Genomic DNA, 25,518 nt, shown 5'->3' on the forward strand with positions numbered 1-25,518 from the left:
TTTCAGTATTCACCTCCCCTGGAATCCCCAGCTGGCTCCTCTAAGTACCTGTCCTTGCAGCAGGCTGCCCCTTTGGAATGCTGTTGCTATTTATACAAATGCATGAGGAATTTAAGTGGTGCATAGTGTCTGAGTTTTAGCTCTTACAGTTAAATTTAGAAATTGGAGTTATCTTTTTATTCTTTAAATTCTGTCATTTCCCATCCTTCTTGTAATTTCCACACTGAAGGTAGTGATTTCCTTTAAAAGGCCCCAATTTGTGTGTGCTAGCTGTCTGTGAATATTTGTAGAGATCCAGAGGAGGATGCCTCATGTAGGATGTGCTTTAATGTTGTGCAAAGCTACCACAAAATGTCAGTGTATTCACTCAACAGCAGAATTGGTTACCTCTGCCATTAGAACATGCTACCCAAGTGAAAGTACCTGAATCTATTTATTAGGAAGTTCTACAAGTACAATATGATAATCTAACATCTAAACCAAGTGGACATAAATTTTAGTCTATATTTCTGGAAAAATTGTGTTTTGATTCTCTACTGAAGTAATTTTTTTATGAGAAGTGTGTGACAAAAAAAGCTAAGTTAAATCTATTAATGAATTTTTCAGTGCTTTACAGACCTGTCTTTTCCTTCTATCTGTTTTAAGAATGAGATGTTTTTTGGACAGGCACATCCCGTCTACTCAATAAATGTCTATATTTCTAAATGATGATGAATGAACTTGGGAGTATACACGGCTATGGTGGGCTGAGAAGAATCAGTAGTTTCTCACAATTGTAAGGTTTCTCTCATTCCTTTTAATTATTGTATATTTTACAAAAAGAGTGCTGGAATGTTGGAAGTATAATCTGGATAGCTTGAATGAATTCAGATTGCAGTTTTTTTTCTTGCTCTGAAAAGTTGGTCACTGGCTGAGTTTTGCAAGTGTTATAGGAGTTCATTTTCCACCTTTAAATATGTGGTTATTATGTTTGATTACGTGTTAGACCTGCTTTATTGTGCTTTTATTGCACTCTGAAGAGATTTGATTTGTATTTTTAAGATACTTAAATGTACTTTAGAATACATTAAAAGAGGAAAGATTGTTTGTAAGGTATTGAATTAGCTGAAAATAACGTGGGTGGTAACTCAAGTAGTGTATTCAGTACATACATAAAGACTAAATTAGAGCTCTGTGTATCCCATTTATCCAGAGCCAAATGTACTTGAAAATGATCTTAGCAAAGGCTCCAAGCCCCGAATGCGCATGACATTTTTCCAGGCTGCATTTCCACAGCACTGTTCCACAGTTCAGTTCCTAAGCAGAGTATGACAGATTTTTCCCTCCTCTCTTCTTGTTTTCTGTGTTTTCCATTAGGAGTCCTATTTACCCCACTGCTAAAGTACCCACATGTGTACAGTCTGCCTTTGTAACACAATCTGATAAACCTCCTTAATCTGCTTTATGCAGTATTTCAGTGGCATCTTTAGCACAGCATCAGATGCCAGAGAACAGCAGGTTTTGTACCTTCCCCTCCTGAACCGGGGCAGTCCTCGCTGTTCCAGTGGAGCGGGGAACAGCTGTGTGCCACCCTGAGAGATGGAGCAGAAGCCACCCCAGATATGTTTTTTCAGGATACTTTCTATGTGGCAAACGATGGAATATGCTGGTGTCTTTCTCCTGCTTTCAGTTAGCCTTAGGATGGTGATGAGAAACACAGCCCGACCCCAGAGACTCCTGAGGTTTGTCCTTCACTCACCGTCCTCTAGCAGGCGTTTGGTCTCACTTGACTCCATCTGCAGCCTCAGAGTTCTTGGAGGATTTGCTTCAAGGATTTATCTGCCATTTCTAGGTCTTCTGTACCTTAATGACTAATCAGAAACCTTCAGGTTTCCTAAAGATGGCCATACATATCTACATATCTCTCCGAACTGTTAATCATGAACATCTGTGTGCAGGTATTTAGGTAGATAATTGTGGTTGATGAGATCCATTTATTAAGCACTATGAGGGGTTTAACTACTCTCTCCATGTTAATGTGCTGTTCTCCAAGCAAAAATAGAACATTCATGCTTGATTGATGTTTAAATAATTTCATTATCAAGGAGAACAATGGGATGGACATTGACAGCTTGAGAGAAAGCCAATGCTGATTAGAATTACAAATTTGTTAAAAGAAATTATTAGAATCTTTGTAATCTGCATAACATGCCTCACTGAAACAGCTTGAATAACTACAACATTGCCCTTTAAATTCTGTGTTTATAAGGAGAGGGAAATAATCTGTCCTTTTTACAATTGAGTTAAATAAGAATATTATCCTAAACCAACCTTTTTTCTGATAGGGCTCTTGTAATGTGTGTAAGAATTTTAAGTGGAGAAAATTCTATTAAAAAAATATTTTACTTCCTTTGTTAGGGAATTTACTATTTTATTAACTATCTGTTTCTAAATTAAAATTAAGTAGGAGCAGCACAGAATTACAGCTATATCTATATTTTCCAGAATTGCCCCTAAAACTTTGTATTAAGTACTTAAACAGTTCCTTCAAAATCTCTCCTAGCTGAATTCTATAATTGAGTGGAAAAGAAGACACCACTAGTCTTTAGCATTTGCTGTCTAGGGAGCTGTTGGAAATGTTCTTAAACTCTTCTTTAATGCTTTTAGTCCTAAAAGGAACTGAGAAAGGATGAGTGCCTGAAACTTCCTCTTCCCATCTGAAGATGACATCAGAAAATAGAACACTTTGCAATAAAAGTGTTCAACTTCAGCATGTGCATGTTTAGGGGAATGCACAATCATACTGATTTCAGTGTGACTGCTGAGATACGTCAGAATTTGCAAAGTAGACAAAAAGGACTGATTCTTAAAGACTTTTAAAAATTTGTATGCTTGTGGAGGAAATAAGAGAATGGCAAAGCAATCCAGACCAGCTCGTGTATTAATAAATACTACTTTGCTTTCATAGGTATGATTAATGGTAGGAGCACAGTTCAGGTATGTGGTCAAAATGAGTTGCAGCTCTTGCTCTTACACCCAGATTTTGAATTTTACATAGACAATCCTGTCACATCCAAAAATTTAGATGAGTCTACTCTAGAGACACAGGGCCAGATTCAATTCTGCCATGAGTAGCTCCTGATATTTTGTATCTGGATGAGGATGCAGTGTTTAGCAGTGAAAATTCCCAAGTTTCAAATTAGCAAAGAGTGAAAAGTGCCATTCCATGTTTCCAGGATTCTCCTGGACAAATTTGGCAGTGTTTCAACAAGGTTCTGGCCAAGAGTCCAGCTGAGTCCAAACCAGTAACACAGCTCTTGCATGGCCAGGTCACAGAAATCCACTGCACTTTCCAGTCAGGGTTCAGCTTTTTCCTTTTCTACCTTTCCACAGTGCATTGCTGTATGGGACAACACAAATATTCCACTTTCCTTATTCCCATATCTTCTGTGTTTCTGCTTCAGCCCCTATTGCACAGGCTTGGTGGCTCCAAGAATGCAGTAGCTTTGTATTCTGTCATCACCCCTCCAAATCACAAACATCAGTAGAGGGCTGATGTGCACCATCACTGTGACTGTGATACCCAGACTCTGCTCTTGATGACTGGATTTATGTTTTCAAATGGATTTTTTTTCTCCCTTGTGAATTTAAAATTCTGATTGTAGTAAGTAGGACAGTAAAAGACAATGAGAGGGAAGAAGCCAACCCAGAATACACTACTGGGGAGTATGTCTTGATCAAAGGCTTCTGAATAGATACAAAGCAATATTCATTATTTATAGTAAAAGCCAATTTCACATAAATTTTATTTTCATAACCATTCCAATGTAAACAAGATTTTTACTGAACTACTGCTCTAGCAGAGATATGACAGCTCTGATGTTACCTGAAAGTTCCATTATTTGTTTGGTGAATAATTTGAATTAACTCTGTGTGTAATTTTCAATTTGCCTTTACCACTAAGCATATCTTCTGCCCATGACTGAAAGAAGGATGTTTAACAGTAGCCACAAAAACAAGAGTTCAGCTGATGATACCCCCTTATAACAGTGCAAGGCAACAAAGCAATTAATTTTTTTTGAAAGTCAATCAGATACTTTGGGAACCTCTTGATGTTTCACAAGGATGATCTTTCAGATGGGAGTATTGATAGTTTTTGCAGAAATGCCAAAGAATTCCTGCAAAGAATTTAAATCTGTAGCCTTGCTCTTCTAAAACAAAATCAACTGAAGGGAACAATCAAGCAGCATTTGTAAGTAAAAAGAACTCTGTACTTAGTCTTACACTGCCAGCTCTTCACAGAGTACTTGGGAAATAAATGATTCTACTGCATCTTTGAATTCCTGATGCAGTTAAATTTATCGTTATTCCTTTTACTAAATTTTTCTATCCTTTTACAAAACAAGGGATATATTCTTTCCTCAGCTCCAGAAGCTTCAGTGAAGCTTAAAATTGGTTCAGCTCCATTTATCTCAATAAAATTACACCTATTTACCCTAGCAGGCTTCAATGAGTATGGCTGAGACACACTTTTACTCAGCATACATCAGTGCTTTCCTTCCTTTTTTGTCAGTAATATATTTAAAAGAAAATAAATATCTGGAGAGGAATGGGATTTCAATAACACAAAGTAGTTAAATATTTTGCTTAACACTGTTTATTCTTGCCTGTGTACTCAAAGGAAATGGCATAGAAGGTGGTTGTCAGAAGCAATAATCAGTGTCATGCACCAACTTCATTACTTGCAGTGAAGGTATTTTCCTGTGAACTGCACATTTGCCCTCATTTTTTTATTCACTCTAAGCCATTACTTTTCCTTGTGTCTTTGCTCACATTTAGGGTGAAACACATCTACTCTTAGTGCTAGCTATGTGTCAAAAGTACACGTGTACTTGCTCTACCAGAGTTGGTAATGCTGCCTCTCCAATTTCAGTTTTTTCCCAGTTGCTGAATAACCCATCTGCATTCTGCAAGTCATCAGCTCAAACAGCTGCTACAGTGATATAGTCAATTAGCTGTTTTTCAAATGAGGAGAAATCACTCAAAGAAAGTTTATGCTATAATGAGGATTTTATTTATTACGTCTTTACTGCTTCTGCTTTTTAAATGCAGCAAAATATTCAGGTCAGCATTCTGTCTTTAATAGGAAAGTATTTGCTTATGTCACAGATAGGGAAAGAGAAGCATCTGTTCTACCACCTTGTAAATGATCTGCTGAAGGACAACTACCTAGAAAGCTGTACCAACCAAGGGTACAGAAGAGTGTCAAGGGTAAAGAGTGACAGGTGAGATGTTAATTGGTGTTTGAGCATCTGCAGGATGAACACTGGTGGTGAGTGGGGGAGAGCCTGAGCTTGGTGGGAGCCGTGACCTGAAACATTGTGGTGCAGACACAGCCCTTTATTTGCCTCTCTTCTCACATTGCTTTAGTCCTTGTTCTGACATCCCTTCCTTTAATAATTGTATTGATGTGTGTATTTCATCCTTCACTTATAAGCTAGATGTCTTCCACTGTAAGTAAGCTAATCTCTACACATAAAAAAAAATCATTTTATAACCCACCAGAAATCATTTGCAAGGCTAATGCAAAAGAAGAGTAAAAAAGGATGCACACATACATGAAGTGTTGGACAAAAAATAATTTGTTTCTCCAGTTCCAAGCCTACAAAATCCTCTTTGACTTTGCAGCCAGTTTTTGTGGGTTGCAGGCAAAACACTTAAGCAAAATATAAGTAGATTTTGGTTCTGTGCTTTACAATTTGTGTTTGCTGGGGAAAACAGGGGAAGTGATTCATACGGTTCAGCTCCTTAACTGAAAAGAAGATTATTTTATTTTTTCAACAGAAAGGCTTGAGAAGTAAAAACCTTTGCTCCAGTTGGTGGAGAACAAGCAGTTAACCCTGTTTGGAGGGAACAGGGACAGAGACTGAGGCCTTTGAGACAAGCAAATTTCCCCAGTGTGGGGAAAGGGATTTTGGGGACCAAATGTTAAAATACTGATCCTGCTCATTTATGTGTACAACCACAGAAGAGAAACAGTTTGTTTTGCTAAAAAGTTTTGTATTTTAGTTCATTATTAAAATATTGATGTAGTGTATTAATATGTTCTCTTAGCATCAGGGTATAGAATAAAGGTAATTCTGTCATGGTTGTCCAGGGTGAAGGTTTAAATCACCTTCACTTATCAGTGATCACATTCACAAAAATGTAAAAATGCATTTTTGGGGATGCTGTTGAAATTCTGTTTTATTCCTCTATCATTTTGGATCATCAAATAATACTGGAACTTCACATTTGGAATGATAATAGGCCAGGAGAAGCAGCTATGCATATCATGGGATTTGGCAGAATCACATCTCTTTTTATGCAAGATTTGTCTACATGGATTGTTTTTGAGGTTTTTTTTGTTAGGGTCAGTTTTTGGACACTAATACTCTATTTAGGAGATTTTTATTTTTAATTTACAGATCTGTTAAATTCAGATTCTTGCAGATTAATATTCTACAGTGACTGCAAATGAAAGTATTTTGTGCCTGGTCTTGAATAAACTGCATTGAAGTCAGACAAACCCACCAAATATTTCTGACATAAAATACCCATGAATCCCAATATGAGTTTTTGAAGAAAACTTCTTAGCCTTGTCTCTCATGAAAGGCTCAGTAAACTGAGATTTGCTGTATAAATATCAGGGGTTTTGAGATCTGATCAATTTAAGGTATTCATCTTTTGAAGAGTTCAGCATGCAATCTCATAGGTAGTGAGAGAGACAGCAGCACGTGGGACTTGTTGTAGCTGAAGAATCACAATTATTTCTCCTTAAGTGGAAATTTAGTGAACATGCAACATCAGCTTGAAATGTGTTGTGTATAATCAATTACCATTTCACTGACAGGGTGACTTGTACTGTGCAAGCTACAAAGGAGAGTCTTTGTCCTGGGTACTGGATAAATTCTTTCCTACCATTTGTGTATTTTCTGGTAACAATAGCTTTAATTATGCACATCTCCAGCTCTCTAATATCTGTACATTGCCTCTAAGTGATCCGCTTACAGTCTTTAGTTTGTCAGAGAATTATTTTCCTCTCCACCCCTCCAATTACACTGATTTTCTGTGAAGATGTGCTTTTGCTCAAAATTCAGCACTAAAATAAGAAAATGCCACTGCACCTAGAAGCATGGTGATCTCTTAGACACAGCACTGTCCCCACAGCTTTGTGGCTGCCAGGGCTCCTCTTCTGGAAGAACACACTGCACACACTTTCCTTTTAGTGCAGGGCAAGGCAGGAATCCCCAGCTGCTGAGACAAGCCCTGGGATGCAAATCACACCTCACCCGAGCCTCTGGCTGGAAAAGAGAATTTACATGTGGTATTACAGCAGTGGGCTTCTAATTATACTTTAGGAAACTATTGATACTGATGAAATGGTGATGTTCCTCTCAAAAAGTAAATAGTTTCTCAGAAAAAAATAATTATGCTGTTGAAAATATAATTTTGTTTTAAGTCACTTAGAGTAACTTGGAAGTGAAAATGTTTTCAAGCAGCCATTAAGAGTCATTAGAGTTAAGATGGGTGTGATGTTGTATCCCAGCAGCTGAATTCAGTGGTAACACCTTCTATTGCTGACAGTAAGCTGCAAGACAATTACATAATTGATGTTCTCAAAATCACCAGCAAAGTGCTAGGAAGAATAGAGCTGTTTCTATGGTTCCAAAACAAAGGGTAAGATTTCACAGAAATTTATGCTTATCCTACTCAGTCTCATGTATAACATTTATTACTATAAAAATAGCTGTACTGACTTATGGTTATTGAGAATACAATCACACAGATATCAACAAAATACCTGTGGTCCACATGGAATTACTTTATTTTAATAGCAAGTTGTAAACATCACAAGGTATTTACAGTGACAGACACTTATCACTGTTCACTCACTGCTTGCTCTTTCTTGAATATTTCTAAGGATGATAAAGAGTAATTTAGCACACTTTCCTTGGTATATCTGATGCAGCATATTATAAAGGAATATCAGGGAATGTTATAAAGGAATTATCAGTTGTAAATTTGATTTGCAATCTCTTGGGTGAGTGGAATGACCTTTCAGCTAGTGGGAATAATATACTTTCAAAGACCACATTTTTCTTATTATTCTAAAAAATCACTGCTGCTTATTTGACAGTTCTGCTTACAGCACCCTGTTGCAGCATCTAAACTTCTGAAATCTTAGTGATTAAAAGTACAGCAAATCTCTGTGGAATTCCTTCAGATTTCTACAAATTAACTTTATACTATTTGGATCCAGACCACAAGTATGAATCAATTGTGAAGAAATAATTGGGAAAACTTCAGTGAAAGCCTGAATTTGGACCCAAGCAGCAGCTATATTAGCACTTTCTTTTACCAAATATAGTTGTTTTTGAAACAAAACCCATCAAATCTTTCTGTTACACATTCAGGCAATTTCACTGACTAGATTTCTCATTCTCTTTTCCTTCTTTCGATTGTTTACAAACATTTATTAAATGCAAGTAACACAAAACTGTAGATTTGGAACATTCCTGCTAACAGTGGAAACTTAACCCAAAATAATATTACAGCACCAAGCAGTAACACTTAAGAACATTGAGGATACCATTAAATAGAACCAGGCAGCACCTGCTAATTCGAGTTCAGGGAAAGCAAGCAGGGCCCTGGGCTGCATGTCATTTTCTTCTCTCTTTAGAGTTACTGTCTTTATTATCAAAGCATCATGTGGTTCACCTAAGGGCAGTACTGAACTAGAAGCGTTACTTCCCAATAATTTTTTTTTAATGTAACAAAGCACTAAGTTGAAAATACTTTCCCATTCAAGAGGCTAGCATTATACTGCTTTTCTGTGGGGCAAATTTGAAGAAGGCCTTTTGTACCTTGGGCAAATAATTTCGCTTATTCAGCCATCATTTATATCTTCAAATTCTTACAGCCTGATCTGTTATGAAAACAACCTAAGGCAGGGAATTTTCCCCCTTTATGCTTGCATGGTAGTGGGTGCAATGTGATATCCTGTGGCTCTGGGGGACTGAAATGCAATTCAAATTGTAATAAACCTCCCCCACCTAAGCTGAATGCAAGTCTGAATGTGGAATGAATCTCTCTGCACTCAATGGAAATAGCCTGGATATGAAATTTGTACCCAGCTCTCCAAAAGGATTAGCAACATTTAAAATCTGATTGGTTGAAAAGAACAAATTACTTCAGTTTCCATTTCTCTCTGAGTCACCTAAGTAGTTATTTGTAATGATAGCAAGATTATCTTTAAGCTGTTGCTCTCTGAATGTCACTCACACAGGAGAAGTTCTACCCCTGCTTCCTCTCTTGGAGTAATTCCAAGCACCGAGTTGTAAAAGCAGCAAACTACTGTTTGGGAAGGCAAGGTGAGCTTTAAGGGGGCCTCCAAACCGAGTTTTGCATTTTTCCTCATTGATTTCTTATCTAGCTACTCCCAGTTATGTATTGTTGCATGTTAAATCTCAGCAGCGTATTTACAAAATGAAAGTACTGAGCATACACCTGGGGTGGATAAAATAGAAGTTGAAAGCTATAATAAGTGATAGCTTTCCTGAATATTAAAAATACAGAGATATCTTCTCAAAAGCTTCATGTGTTAAAAAAAGTTAGAATAAATCCGAAAAGAGTGAGTGGATCATGTACAGTTCATAGGCCCTCTCTTGCAATGTCTTATGTTTCTTTTTGTCTTCAATGGAAATAAATCAGGGATTTTTTTCACTACAGAGGAATTTAAAAATGGAACTGAAAAATTCTATCCATTTTTGAAAGTGCTATGAGTGATTTTGTGGAGAAGGAAAGTACTGTTACAGAAAGGTTAAATAATTGTTTTAGTATGCAGCTAATACATTGCAATTTTTATCCACCTTTTTGCTTTTAATATTTCCACTCATAATGAATCATTTGGGCATGTGTTCTTCACATCAAAAAAGCAGTTGCTTTATCAATCAGAAACTTTTTGAGTTTCTGGTTGATGCTTTGGGGATGGGGCTGTACCCCCTCATTTCAATAGAAGGCAAATTTGATGTATTTAAATTTGGTTGGCAAGGAAGATTCCCCCCCCCCACACACACACACTTCTTTTGCCCTTGGTGTTTTTTTTTCCATAGTCTATTTGAAGTGTTTGGTTTTCACCTTAGCAAAATTGCCTTTTTATCTTACCATTTAATGTTGCTGGGTACTGACTGAAGGGGCATTTTCTGGGTTTTGCAGTTTGTATCTCAGTTGTGCAGCTCTCCACATGCCCCTGCAGCTGGCAATGCAGAAGGAACACAAGGAGAGAGCAAGAACCTTGCTTGTAATTGTTTGTCTGATTTTCTTACCTGTCCTATGCCAACACAGAGATTTTTACTAAGGACATAATTTATGGAGTGCTCTCTAACGTAGAACAATAACAGTGTTTGTGAGAAGCTGTATTTTTTTAAGTTCTTTTATCATAAACGTTGAGTTCCAATTTTTCACTCAGTCCTTTGGCTCCAAGGATATCCTTGGGCATTGTTGAAGGAAAGTGACACAGCAGTCACTGAAACACATCCAGGTGTTCCCACTCCAGATCAAGATGCCTATATATAGTGTGCCACATGCATTCAATAAATAGAAATCCAGCAAATGCACAGACTGATTGGAGTGAGAGCAGTGCTGGGCTCGGTGAGAGTGTTGTTCCAAACTGATGATGCCTCACTGTGTTTTCTTCTTGTAACTGATATTTTAGGCTATAAGGAAGTTCTTAAAGGCAAGTCAAAAAATATTCTTTGAGGTATTAGAGGAAATCACCTGTAATAGCTGTTGAGACTTAAAACTGTCAGTTGGCTGTGTAAAAACTTTTTATATTTGCATATATGAATTCCTATATTTCTGCTACTGCTGGATCACACTCTTCCTGCTGTCTACCTGAGTTACAGTTTCAGTGTTATTCTGTTATTCACAGCTACTGCTGTGGGCTAATCCAAAAGTCACAGAGCTGTGTGGCATGGTTGTTTTTCCCTTAGTAGTATGTATGTTATAAATGTATTTCTGTTTTCAAATGTATTTAGTTGCTCTTTTAAATAGGCCTTGAACAAAAATTTAGCTTATAAAATATAGCATTGCTAAGTACTGCATGAGGTAAATCAACCACTCTTTCATATTTTGTATTAAGGTCTCTGAGATCCATCCCAGTCTTACTTTTGGGGAATGGAGAAACTTGACACACCCCCCCTCAGCGTATTCATGCTTTTTTGAATTTGTTAATTCTGTACATTATTTTAATGGAAAACACCTTGATATATCTCACACTTAGGTGTTAATACATCTAACCGTGGAAAGTAAGGCGATAATCTGAGTTGAACTGACTTGAATTTGCTGTAGCCTGAGGGCTTGCACTGGGGCTGTGCTTTGGGAAGCCTGGGATAACCAGGTTAAGCCGTGATACATGGTCCCAGAGAGACGAGCAGGAGCCAGATCTTGTGTTTTAAACTGCTACAGCTCTGCCCTCACCTTCTCAAGGTAAATTCCATTTATTGTCCAAAGTCTTCGCTTACTAACATATTATTAATATAATATTAACATATTATTAACATATTGCTTATGTCTGTGGTTACTAAGGATTAACTCAAAATGTCTTTGGAACAGATGGAATTTAGGGCAGTTTTATGTGTGGCCTTCTAATCATACATGTATTATTTATACATATGATGTCTCAGCACACAGAGTCAGGTTTAAAGCAAGCCTATTTTTCTCTTTGTCTAACTTATCTAAAATTTATAGCATTAATTAGACAGAGGGAGGTTGTGATTCATGCAGCCTTTTATTATATGTGACATTACAAAAGTACTGTGCACCCAGGAGCCATTGCTAACATTGGACTGCTGAGGAGCATTCTCAAAAGCTGCTCATGAGTCTGTCTAAAATGAGTGTGAGCCTGATCTCCAGCAGCTGCTACATTCCAAGAATATCCAGAGCATCCACCAGTTTCATATTTAATTTATGAGGATAATTCAGAAATCTATATCATCCTATAGAGTTAAGACATTTTCTGTGATTTTTCTTGAGGAGAAATATTTCAATTAGAAATGAAGTTGTTCATGTCTAAGGAAAATGAAGACAACCAAGGAGGTCAGGGTGGATGGGGCCTGACCCAGTGAGTGGCAGCTCTGCCCATGGCAGGGGGCTTGAAACTAGACCAGCTTTGAGTTCCCTTCCAACCCAGCATTCTCCCACTCTGTGAAAACAGCTGGGTTCTGCTGTTGTCATTCCACACAAGAAACTCTTGAAATACATTTAATTAAAAAATCAAAGGCAAAATATCAATCTTGGGCTGATAAATCATTGAAATTAATGATTGCATTAAATAATTTTTGGGAAGAAAATGAATTTCATAAAAAGCATGATATCCTAGCTATGTTCAGTTTAACCTATTAGAAATATGGAGAGAAGCTTTTCTGAGTTTCTGAGGTTTTATCTCTTAATCACAGAATTAATCCAAATCTTTGTACTGGGGTTTTTTTTTGGTATATTCAGGATCTCATTATTTTTTGTTTTTTTTAAATGTTGTTCCAGACAGTAATGACATAAGCATGTCTAGAGAGTCTGTTACATTATTTACTCTCCCAACTTATTGCAGAGATGCACCTCACTGTTAATGAGGGTGATTTATCTGCTCAGGATAATCACTGCATGAACAGTACTTTACACCATGGGTTACTATAGTAACCCTTCTGTAGTTCTATGCTCATATCCCAGTATATCTTATTTTTCAAATGCTCTCTGTGAAAAATTTTAAATTAGCTTATCACTTGAAAACATTTGTGAAGGACTTTTTTACCTCAATATTATTTAATATGGTTGTTATGGCAACCATATATTTCTCTTGCTACTTTATCTATGAAAAGATAGTGCCTGTACCTCTACCAAATGAGGGAAAAATCATTGACTTTCATTCCTACACATGTGGCACCCTATAAAAACAGGGAATTGAGCATGAAGCATAAAAAGGATTTGGGTCCTGCTTTCCTCCTCTTAGACTTTACAGTGACACACACAAAATCTTGATTGATCAGATTGATTAAAATACATGCTACTGCTGCTTTTGCAGGCTTTGTGGTGAGATAATTGCCTTAAATGAGGTATTTTGAGTCAAAAGCTTGAGAAATGGGCCCAGGTGAACCTAAATGAGGTTCCACAGGCCCAAGTGCTGCTCCTGGCTGGGGTAATCCCAAACTCAAAGAGCAGCCCTGAAGAGTAACACTGAATTTTGCAGGCAGACAAGTCTCCCTTATTTTGATCAGGAAGTAAATCTCAAATGGCTGTCTATCACCCTAAAAATGTTCATATTAAAACCCTTTTCTGGAGGAAAATGAGAGAAATTACTTTTTCAAAGCAAATTCTTAAATCCTTGGAGCATCTTATCTGTTTACTAGGTAACAATATGTATATATACACAATCCTCCACTCAGGTGATTCAAAAATATTCAAATCCTGGGATTCAAATTAATCATTTGTGTTTGAGAAATAAAAGTGTCTTTACAGATACAAATCTCTTGCCCTCAGATGCATACAATTATGGAACTGCATTTTTGGTATTGAAATTTAGCTCATACTTTTTAGATAAGAGATGTTTCAAATAATTTCATAACTGATACTTATGTTATCAACTTCAAATGCAATATTTCAAATTAAAATTGCCATTGCAGTGAAAATATCAATCAGTGGCCCTTCACAGTTTAAGAAGCAGTGCTACAGCCAAGGCTCATACAAAGCATCATTTAGTTTACTTGTTCTGAGTAATGACAAGGCATTTTCTGTTTATCAGCAGGTGCATACTCTCATTAAAATGAACAGAACAGCAACATTAAGGACAACCTAGTATTTCTCAGACTGAGAAGTATGAGAAAATGTTGCAATAACTATTTCTAATGTGTATCAGGGTATTACAAACTGAGCTTTTGGGTTCCTTACCCTGACAATTCATCACTACTAGTTAATTGAATTTGTGATTTGAAAAAGCCCTATCTTCACCATCAGTCTCTAAACCAATACTGACATTGAGCTAAAATTTAACCTCTTACACCAGTCAGTGGCACAAGAGTCTGTTCCCTGTATCTCTGCTGAGCAAAGTGGTTATTGAAATGTGATTTTTATTGAAATTTGAGTTTTATAAGACAGTACAAAGAATGTTTTTATCGAAAGGAAGCATATAGCTTAGAGAGGAAATTTTATATAAAACTTGAATGGAGTCTAGGAACAGAATTAGTAACACAGCTCTCTGTAAGAAAAGCTATAAGTTGTTTGCTGCAAAGCTGTTAAGGGTTTGTATTGTTCCTTGATGAGCTCTGAAATAAGTATTTGCTTCTTTGGAAAATAAATTCAAAATAGAATAATACAGAAAGGATAACAATTCAGGATAAATCATTCATGGACAGATGTAGAATCAGTAGGAATTTGTGCTCTGCTGTGATGTCACTCAAGGAGCAGCCACATCAATCTCTGTTAATTGGATAAGCTTGCAGGTGTTCCTGAAACCTCTTCTGTGGGACCTCAGTAGTGGCGAATTTTGTGTCAGCCTTGCCCCAGTTTGGGTGCTCTGAGAGTAAATGCTCAAGTATTGGAATTATTTTTGGGAAAAGGATTAGCACTGTTTATAAACAAACTATGTACCCTAAGATACCCTTCTAATTTATGATCTTTCAAGGAGATGTATTTGTATCTCATTTCTGGTAGTGAGATACATCCATTGAAAAGCTGCCTGTGCCATGTCCAACAGGCAGGAGAGGTTTTAAAAAAAGTGGAAAACATCTAGGGCTCACTTCTGCATGATGCTCTCTCGTTTATCCATAGAACAGGGCCTTTAATTGTATTCCTGCCTCAGGGAGGTGTGCTGGCCTCTTCCATCAAGCACAGGGAGCTTGGAGAAGTTGTGGTGGTAATTTAGTGGGGCTGCATGGGAGGGTGTGTTATCAGGGTGCTATCTCTGACATTGCAGGGTTATCAGAATGCCAATCTCTGTCTCTATTCTGATTTAACAGCTCTCAACAAAGCACACAAACACTTCAACTGTACCCTCTTTGCTAGCTGAAGCTTCTGCTCTATTTTGGAAGAATAATAAACAAAGAAAAAAAGGTGTTGATTATTTTCTGACTTTGCTGAGCAAATAGGCTTTTTGCTTCTGGGATATTGGGGTTTGCTGTTGATTTTCTTTCCTTTTTCCCTTTGTATCCTAAGACTTATGTCAAACTGGGATCACTCAGGGTTGCAGCAGAGCATTTCATGCAATGTCAATCATCAGAATCAGAAGAGGTCACAGAACCAAGAGATCATCCTGGAATCCCCATCTCTTCTAAACTCAAACCACTCATCTGATTCATTGCAGGAAAAGAATACAAAATAGTGCAGTTTACCATGAGCTAGTTTCATGCCTGAACTAGAGGATGTAGCTTGGCTTTCTCTGAATTATTTCCTGGGTATTGACTGCTGTGAAGTCCAGAGCCTGTTACACTGCTCTGTTACAGCTGGATTTTCAGGCCACTTTAGCACCCAGGTTGAACATTTCTCTCATGAGCAGGGGCTACTGAAATCAGAATATCTTTATAGGCCATGTGAACTCCCAGGGTTTAAGTGAGCAAAGATTTGATGCTTTGATCCTGCTGAAAATATGATTCAATCAGGTGTGACTTCCATTATATTTCAGTAAATGTTTAACTTCTGATGGTGTGTTATAATATACATTCACTTTTGATATTCTGAGGAAAAAAATTGCTTTTTCATAGGGAGAATGTAAACGTTTAGAGTGCAGCATAATTAGCATTTGTATGGCAAACCTTTTTCACGGGGATTTGTCATACCAAATATTTAATTAAATTGAGGTGAAATAGTGTTATTCATGCAAACTGGTTTTGTTAGAATAATTAAATTGCTTCAGAAAGATTTTCCTGGGCTTGCTTTGCACATCAAGTACAGGTTTATTTGGAAACCCTTCAGCCAAGAGTGGGTTGAGTTTCTAGAGGTCACTAATGAACACTGGTATATGCATCCTGCTTGATAAAATAATTCATAATGTGTACATGTTCGGTGAATGAAAGTTACTGATAAATGTTTTGTTTAAAGGAAAGAAAAGAAAAAAAAAAGATAACATAGGAAAACTAACTCTGCTTTCCTAAATACAAAAGCAGTGTCTAGTCTTCTCTGTCTTCATCTTGAGAGACTGCTAAACAAGTGGCTGCTTGCTGGCTCTGCAGGAAAAATTAATTTCCAGAGAAGCCCTTGGAGCTCCAGGCTGTAACACATCTTTTACTGGGCAGGAGAGCTCCTGAAAGCTGAAGCTGTGTGTGACCTGCCGGCATTGCAGCAGCCCTGCTTGGTCTGGGTGGCTCCTGCTCTTCAGCAGCAGCCCTGCACACACCCCTGCTGCCCAGAGGAGCTTTGAGGAAGGCTCCTCTCGGAGGTTCCAAGCCTGTGCTCATGGATGTGGGCGCTCAGGCTTCAGCTGCCTGGCCAGGCGCGCCCCGTGCCCGCCGTCCTGCCCTGCAGGGTGTGACAGGCTCTTCACAGCAGTGGGACAAAGTACCTCAGTGTTCCCTCTCGGCTCCTCTGCCTTCCTGACTCTCTCGGAGCACCTGGCTCAGAGAGCAGGTTGGCAGATATTCCAGTGCCAGAGGGAAGCACCAGTTTGTACAGTGTGGGCATAACTGATCGTCTGAAAGAGAAAGCCATGTGATTTAGAAAGATGACTTGACTGTAGAATGATCTAGATGTACTCTTCAGTATGAAGTAAAAACCTTCTGTTCATGTGAAAATGGCATTCAGCAGCGGACAGAAGTATATTTTGTGGATCTGGAAACTGCTTCAGAAAAAAAATCTCAATATCACCAGAGTATTTCTCAATTGAATTTGTGCAGTAACCTCGCTGGTTATTTCCAAAGACAACACTGTAAATTTGTCTCTGCATGTCAGAATATTAAGATGTGAGATGTCTTTGTGCTTTAGATAAACATTAAATGCATGCACAACAGACAAAAACTAGTGCCTTGAATTAACTGAAAACCCAAAAATGTGTCATGCTTTGTCATGGTTCCTGCCTATAATGGCTGTGCCAGTGACAGCCTGATCTCCAATCCCAGATCCCCCTTCCCCTTGGGAGCTGGTGTGGGCACAGGTTGTTAAATCACTCCTGATCTGGCTGGGATCTGGAGGAGGTTACAGCTGCCCATTAGGGAATGTCTGCAATTAAACTGGATTTAATTTAGTGGGAAGGGGCACTCTTAGTCTGTGTTACAGCAATGTATTCAGCCTCAAGGAGGAGATTAATTTGCTTGGTGATGCAATAAATAAAGTTTACAGGGTCTGATCTCCAGGTAAAAATTATGGTCATTATTCAGGCTTCAGGTATTAGCTGCAAGAAGTTTAACTGAATTTGGGTGCATTTAGCTTGTTGGAGATAAACACAAAACCTTCCCAGGGAACTTGATACTGTCAAATTGTCACAGCACTGACTTTTGCTGGGACAGTATTGAGATATGAGAAAAAATATCTCATGTGTGGAAAACTGAGCTCTGTGTTCAGTGTCCTGTGCAGAACTGATGTAAAAAAAAGGTAAAAAACTCCTGTAGTATCAGCTAGCGGAGCTCCAAAGGCAAGGAAAGAAAGAAAGAAAGCACTTTCCAAAATATTGTGTTGCTTATCTGGAATCAGTATGGTTCATTCTCTCATTCCTTCATTTTTTAAAAAAAGTTATGACCTGCTGCTTTAGCAGGTGGAGTTGGTGAATGCTGCATTAAAGCAGACGGGACTCAGTTTCTTCTGAAGGAAAAGCCCATTCTTTATTCACAGGACTCATTTTTATCCAGTTTTTACAGACCTCATGTTTAACTCCAATTGGCTGGTAGTTTTCTTGCCACTCAATGCATTGATTAGTAAACGACATTTTACCTGTCTATCAAATCTCTCTATTCTTGGATTGTCTACATATTTTGTTCACTGATCCTCATGGGACAGATTTCCTGCTTTTTACAGGTGCAGACTTTTTCTCTACAAGAGTAGCTAGTTGTACTAACTGTTTCTCATTTCTTTGATTCTTTCTTATGAGAACTTACAGGCTTAGCTGGTAATTCAACAGAGCAAGGCCTTTCTTTTATAATATCTCTACCTGTGTGTAATGGGTGAAAACACAACTCCTTCCATGTTTGTGTTTATGACTGTATTGCATCAGAAAATTCTTTCCCTGAAAAATCATGTGATGGTCAGCTGTGAGAGAAGCTATTAAATAAATCTTAAAATATTTTGGTTTTAAATCAAAATATTCATAGACAGTGATTAAAACTAGAGAAAAAAAACCCAAACTCTGAAGAACATGGAAAATTCTGGGCTCAGCACTTACTGGCAGTTCAGGAGTGAAAAAATGCACATCCAAAAATGCACATGCACAGGGCCCTTGTCTGTCCGTCTGTAATAGAGGTATTTTTCAAATTGGTATGCAAGTCCTAAATGTGCATGTTTTTAGTACCTTTGCTTGTGGCCAGAAGAGAAATAATACAGGATCTGCTCTGAGAAGTATGATTCAGAAGCAGAGGAGCATTGCAGGAGGGTAAATCCAGTGCAGTGGAAAAATTTTTTCCCCTTTAACTGTTTTTCTGCAGGTTGTTTTTCCCTCACAAGTTTGTGGTCTCACTTTTCACATGCTTGTTGCTACAGCAGGGAAGAGAGCAGCGAGGCAGCTCTGGAGTTGCTTCACCATCTGTTTCTGTGCTCTTTGCTCCAAAATGCTGATCAGAAACTGAAGCCACGTTGTCTCCCTTCACAGGTGAGGTTATTGGGGCTTTTCCTGTTGTGTCAGTATTGCTTTGCTTCTTCCATGTTTGCCATTTTTGTCTGTGAATTATTCCTCACTAGAAGCAGCAATTTGTCAGCACAAACTGCACAAGAACAAGGGTTGCTTGAAGCCTGAGTAAAAATCAAGTTTGTGTGTATTTGTTATAAGGTCATTTATATCATATTTTATGTTTAATGGAAAAAAGGGCTTGGATTTGTTGAATACATTATTGTATTTAACCAGTCTGACCAATTTAAAAATTATGATAGACTTGCTGACAAATAAAAATTGTAAAACTTCATCTTTTAATATAATGTATCAACTTTGGCTTTGGTTTCCTTGTATTTTTAGATATTTGTTTAGAACTTCTTTAATGTCTCCAGGCTTTTCCTTTTCACAGCTTGGAATAATCCTTTGTGTCTAACAGAAGATGAGAATCAAATTATTGTTTGGTCTATGGAAAAAACATGCCTGGTAAAATCATGACTTTCTCAATTAGTTCAACACAGAAAATCAGGATTTGCTGATTCCAGCCCACCGCTTATTTTTTACTCGGTTCAAGGTAAGATGTATTCCATGGGTTGATCTCCACCTTTTCTGACAATTGTGTTGGTGCTGTGCTACATAGGCTTAAAGTTTGCGCTAAAGATGTTTTAGAAGTATTTGTTGGGTTGTACAAGGCTGACCATGAAGGAATGCATGAGTGCAGGGAGCTGATGGGGCAGCTCCAAACATGAATGTGAAAGTAAACAGAATTACAATCAGACGAAAAAGGAAGCCATTGTTGGGTACTCTGAAGCAGAATGGAAGTGTTTGAAGGCACAGGTGAGGAGAAACTGTAGAGATTCTTTCCCAGCTTCTGTGCTTTAGATATGGAATGATTTTATGGAAAAAAAATTGCAGTAATCAGTTTCAGATGTTGGATACCTCTGTAACACTGATTATCCAAACAAGGCAGGAATGGTAGCAGGCACTTTCAAGGGGTTAGAGAGATCCTTTTGTGAAAAATACTCATGATTTACAAAGATATGTCATTTTTTTCAGCAAGATAATTTCTGCTTACGAACCCACATTGAAAAAGGAATGATGAAATGTAGGAGATACATCTGTTCCATCCTGCTTTGTTTTCACTTGAGTCTGTTTAAGTTATGTTTATTATATTCTTCTCCTCTGTCTTGAGAACCAAGGCATAAATTGAGCTGACTGTATTATCCTTCAAAATGCTGTGAAAGGAGATGCAAAATAAATGCAGGTATCATTGGCAGAGCAAGAGATATTAGAGATGAAAAGCTGGCACCTTTTGTACAGTGCTGAATGCCATGGAAATAATCAGTTTCCTGATAAAGTTTATAAGCAAGAAAGGAAATTAAACACAAAACCTTTTCAATGTGACAGACCTTTCTTAAAATCACAGGTTCTGCATAAGTTGGAAAGAGATATTTGGTAAAAGAAAGTAGTAAACAAGTAGCAGAGAAGTCTAAAGGCTACTGAGGGTGTATACGTTGAGTTTTGGATGAGAAGAAGAATCTCAGGCAGGCAGATAAAATGATGAATGTTGCCTTGAGCTGTTTAGTTCAGTCCTGCTGTGTAAAGCTGGGTTCACTTTGCTGTTATTAGCATAAGCCAGTTATTTCATTAACTGACCTTGCTAAATGCCAAGAGACATCCTGTGGCACTTAATGAAGTCAAACATGGCAAACCTCTCTTATGGCTGCATAAAGCAAGTGTAGTTAAGAAAGATATTTGCATACTGTAATTGTTGGACAATATTGGAACAAAGCCTTTGAAAGCACAAACCCTACTGGTTATTGGCCTGGAGATGTTAATGGCAGCTCTGAAGCTGAAGGATTGTGTAGATTTATGAAAAATTAGGGGAAAAATAAATGTATTCAGTTTTATATTCTTCTGCATATATAATATTCAGCTTTGTTTAATGCTAATATTTTTCAGCTGCCCTTTGTGGATTTAGTTGACTGAGTTCTGTGAATATGAGTGGATTATGCATTTAAATCAACTGAAAAATCTAAGCTTTTATTTACTATTCAGCTGTTTAGATTAAAGTCCAGAAAGAACACGAGGGTCACATCCAGACTGGGTTGTTTCAACCTTCCATCATTCCAAGCCAGCTTAAATAAAACACATGTGGATTACCCAAGAAGCAGCTCATTGACATCTTTGCATGGTTAACAGGTGGGGTTTGTGAACAGCAGCAGAACAGAATCAGAGTGCACACACACTCAGCTTACTGACCATGCACTCACTGCAGAAGAACTTGAAAGAGATTTATCTTACTTTTCCCCCTTTTGGAGAATTTTTACTGTGCTCTGAAAGAGCAGAAATGACCATATTAACAGGAGAATTAACAGGAGTCCCTAGAGCCTACAGAAAACTATTTGAAAGCTAACTAGTTTATCTTCCTTGCATATTGGCTTCCTGTACACAGAATTTGCAGGAATGGGATGGCAAAGGTAGTACTTACATAGGGGAAATGCTGAAGAAAAATTGTGTCAGAGAGGGAACAGTGCACACAGAACTGCAAAATATTATCACCATAATATTATGTTCTCACCACAGCTCTTTAATTAACACAAGAGGGAATTCTTGGGAAGACAGAGGAATGCATCAGTTTTGATATTGGTATTTCTTCCTTGTGGTCACAAGAATGGTTAAATTCAGCAAAATATTAATGGGCTTCAAAAGAGAATATAATAGAACTGGAAGTTAGAAATTTGGGCTAGTTTAGGATGAATTATAACATTTTCTCCATTTCTTCAATTTGGTCCACTTGGAAAGGAGTTAGATTTTATCTGGTCTCAATCCTCACTTCTTGCTCAAGATTCCTTAGTTAATTCACTTGGGTAAGTTCATGCCAATAAAAAGAATACAAAACATTATTTGCTCCTTAAATCTGAAGCCATGAAGGGTCAGGAAGTTGGAGCTGGATGGTTGTTGTATGTCCCTTCCAGCTGAACCATACCCCTTCCTCTCTTTAAAGGTCAGAAGGGATGTAGGTGCTGAACATGCACCCTACTGGCCTTCTCTATAGGTCAAAAATTAGTTATTCCAAAAATCAGTGATGCATGATTGAACTACAGCTCAAATGGAAGAGTGTGGGACTGCTTGGAATACACAGATTTGCTTAGAAAAACCCCAAAGCAAAATATTTTGCTGCAAGGGGCTCATTGTTCTGGGAATACAACCTTCCTAATTATGGCATTCTGCACAAGGTTAGTTTATGTATCTGAATTCATATTTGAAGGAAATAGCTCATTTTGAAATAGCCTTGAAGAAACTAGGTGGGTGATATGAAAAACCTAAAGTTTTTCTGACAACTCTTTTTGTTGTTAATCTTTAAGGACTTTACGTGGGGCAAATTTCTCTTACAAATTTCATGTAGAAAACTTCACTCAATAGAGCTGTGGGATAGCACGTGGAATAACGTTTTCCTCCATTTTGCTTTCTCTGGCTTCTTGCCTTTGAAAAAAGGAGAATTATCACCAAAAAAAAAAAAACACCAAAAAAAACCAAAAAAATCCTGTAACAAACCTCAAGTTTAGCCTGGAATTGCTACTTTACAAAAGATATACAAATTAACAGTCAAGAATGGCAGAACCTACTTAATTCTCCCGAACTCCTAGAGAATTCTCTCATAGAGAACTTACATTGTGTGCTACATTTCCTCAAACAAGAACAATGTCTGTGTCTCAATGTTTACAGCCTTATTGCTGCTCTACACCAGTGCCTTGAAATTCAGAGTGAAGTTCATTGTTCACACCTGCACATTTCTTCTGACAAATATGCTCTTTGTGACTGAATTGTTGAGCATTTCTTAGGTAATTTCTGTGTCAGGCCACCTCTTAATTCACTGCCAAGTGGTTCATTTCCCTTTGCATTATCATTTCCTACATATTTTCTGCCCTGTTCCCTTATGGTTGGCTGCTTATCTGCTGTGACTGAATCTTGTACTGCTTCTCAGCAATCCTCAGTTCTCTCCCAGGCTCCCATTCTTCAAGAAAGTTTATAGTAATACTGAATAGAATTATGTCAACTTTGGTCATGCTCTTCCTTTCACGTTACTATTTTTATTCTTATCCTCTGATCCTTTTATGGATTGCTTTTATGAGATCTATTTTAAAAAACCCTAATACCTCTTCCAGTCTTGTTTTTCTCATTTTTGACTCTAACAGTAAACCTTTTGTGGTTTACTGATATATTTTCTAAGGCAGGTGAATTTGAATACAATAAAACTTGAACTATTTGTTGCATCCTCCTGCCATCTCCCATCATGCACAATGTTACTTTGCTACTCCTTCACTTCTCACTTTATTCCCTGCAATCTGCCTGTATTCACATATCTGCATTGTAAAGAGACCTTCTGCATTCAGCTCCTGCCCTTTTGTACACAGCCTTTCAAAATGAAATATTTGTTTTCACCTGCACTGCTAAATATTTCTGTGTAAGTCCTGGTTTACTTTCTCTTCAACCTGTAACCACATCTCTGATAATCAGGTTTTATATTCTGCACACAATAAATAAAAATTCATCCTCCTGGTTTGTCATCCTACCTTGTCATCTTCTCTCTCTCTCTAGGTTACTGTTAGAGGTTAGTTCCTTCATGCCAGGTGTTTCATCCACTGCTACCCCTCAGCACAGTCCTGCAGCTCCTCCTCTGTGCCTCCCCCTATGTGTAATGCACTTGCTGACCTCAATCACAGAGTTGTTGCTCCTGATCTCAGCATAGTGCTTGGTGTCCAAAAAGGCCACCTGAATTTTGTTTGGAATCTGAAGCGAAAAATGTAAAGTAAACCTGTCCTTATGTTTAATATTTTCTTGACATTATTTGTTGCTAGCCTTTTTTTGGAAGTTACGTAGCAGATAAACTTCAATTTGCCAAATGTCACTTCTGTCCATTGTGATTGAGCTCTGGCAAATATTTGTTCAATTTGCAGCTTTGCTTCTGCCAGAGAATGATGGAACTTTTCTGGAGCAGAGATGAAACTTCTGGTATGCTCATATGTTCTCAGACAAGTTACAGGTTGTCAGCTGAGGCATGTTAATCTACCCCATACACATACTAGCTACTCAGTGCCAAGACAATATAAATTTAATTTTCTGAAAGCATCAGGAAAAGGCTGTGGTAATGAATCTGAGCATTTTCACCACCAGCAGCTTAGCCTCCTGTCAGCTTTGAAGGTAACCCTGCTTTGAGAAGAAACTGCACCTGCAGATCTCCAAGCCTGGGGTGGAGATCTTGCTATTTGCCTTCCTTCCTCCTCAGAGTCTTGAACCCAAAAGTCCCTTTTTGGCAGAATCCCCAACCAACAATGTATCCTGACACTTGGCCATAACCAGATGAGTAATCGCAAAGGGGTATTTTATAGCCAACCCTCAACTGCATCTGTCACTATTTCATGTATATAGTAGTGTGTTTTTGGCTGTGATGATGTATCTGGAAAGAGGTACAGACTTTATCTAAACTCAAATAATTCTATCAATGTTTTATTTGTTTCAAGTGGCTTGTATCTCAACATTTTTCTGCACACTATTCACATCTGAATCCCTCAATATATTGAGTTTTAGAAAGCATCTCTCTGGAGTAGTGCTTGTTGGTGTTTTTGGCATTTCTTCATGAAGACAGTCCCTTGATTCAATGCATTCATATTAATGGAGCACAAAAATGTGCATTACAATTAGAAAACCCTCACCTTGCAGAGAACTTCATTAGTGCTCTTTGTCAGCAGTGGGCGTGCTATTGTCAGACAATTTCAATATTATACTGGAGATATTGCAGCAGCTGGCAGCTACTGGTGCAGGACATTGCTACCCGAGTGCTGTGTTTCTGTGTGTCTGTATTCAAATATATCATACTTTGAAGACTGAACTATTACTGCCCTTGAGCAAAGATATATGTATGATTAGCCTGTGCTAATAAAGCCTTACTTATCACAAACCAACAGCTTGAAGGATGAAGCAGAGGTTAGTGAAATGCACAAATACAGAATGAAAGCATGGGTCTTGAAAGTACAGACACAGCATGATACTGCAGGTATCAGAGGTATATATACTATATAACTCATCAATGGTCATTAAATTAGTGTGACCTTGTGAGATGTTAAAATCAGTTTTAGGGATAGCAGAGACAACATTAAAATGCAGAACTCTATGCAATACATTCACACATAATATGGAATTGTGAACCCACGGCAAGGGAGGCAGTAGGTGCTGTGTTAAAAATAATGCTAAAACTGACCCCATGCAGACCCAGGAGCAAGGTGGAATAGATGATGAACATCATTCTCCTGACAGAGGATATGAGATGCTGATAAATGGTTGTCCCTCTCTCTCCTTGCAGTAAGCCAACCCCATAAGATGTGAACTTAGGAGAGTACAGAAAGGAAAGCAAAGAAAGAAGAGGATTGTGGAAACCTAGAGTGATCAGAGAAATATCAGAGAAAAAGAAATCTATGTTAGAAAGTTTGTAAATGTCAAGTTTAACTTTGTTGGAAACAAGTTGTGTGACTAATAACGATCATCAGTTCAACTAATAAGATGTTAATTAGACTATGAACAGATTCCTGCCTTCACTTAGGAGCCTGTTCCTTTAGCTCATGTAAATGACATGGATTGCTTGCTATGACACCATGTGCTCCTGGGGCTTGGAGGTTGAATTTGGAAGCAGCAGTGCATGATAAATGTATCAGTTGTCACAGTGG

The 25,518-nt window shown here is 37.9% G+C and overlaps 1 protein-coding gene across 1 annotated transcript in view; it reads left to right on the forward strand.

Annotated features, from left to right (window-relative positions):
• The window catches only part of LOC135304940 (beta-1,3-galactosyltransferase 2-like), a 577,146-nt gene that overhangs the window by 174,008 nt on the left and 377,620 nt on the right, over positions 1–25,518 (forward strand). The window contains 2 exon segments of the mRNA XM_064427917.1: positions 18,688–18,796; positions 19,206–19,367. The gene's annotated coding sequence lies outside the window, so the exon portion shown is untranslated.

This window comes from Passer domesticus, chromosome 7 (genome assembly GCF_036417665.1).
Source record: "Passer domesticus isolate bPasDom1 chromosome 7, bPasDom1.hap1, whole genome shotgun sequence".
Taxonomy (NCBI): Eukaryota; Metazoa; Chordata; class Aves; order Passeriformes; family Passeridae; genus Passer; species Passer domesticus.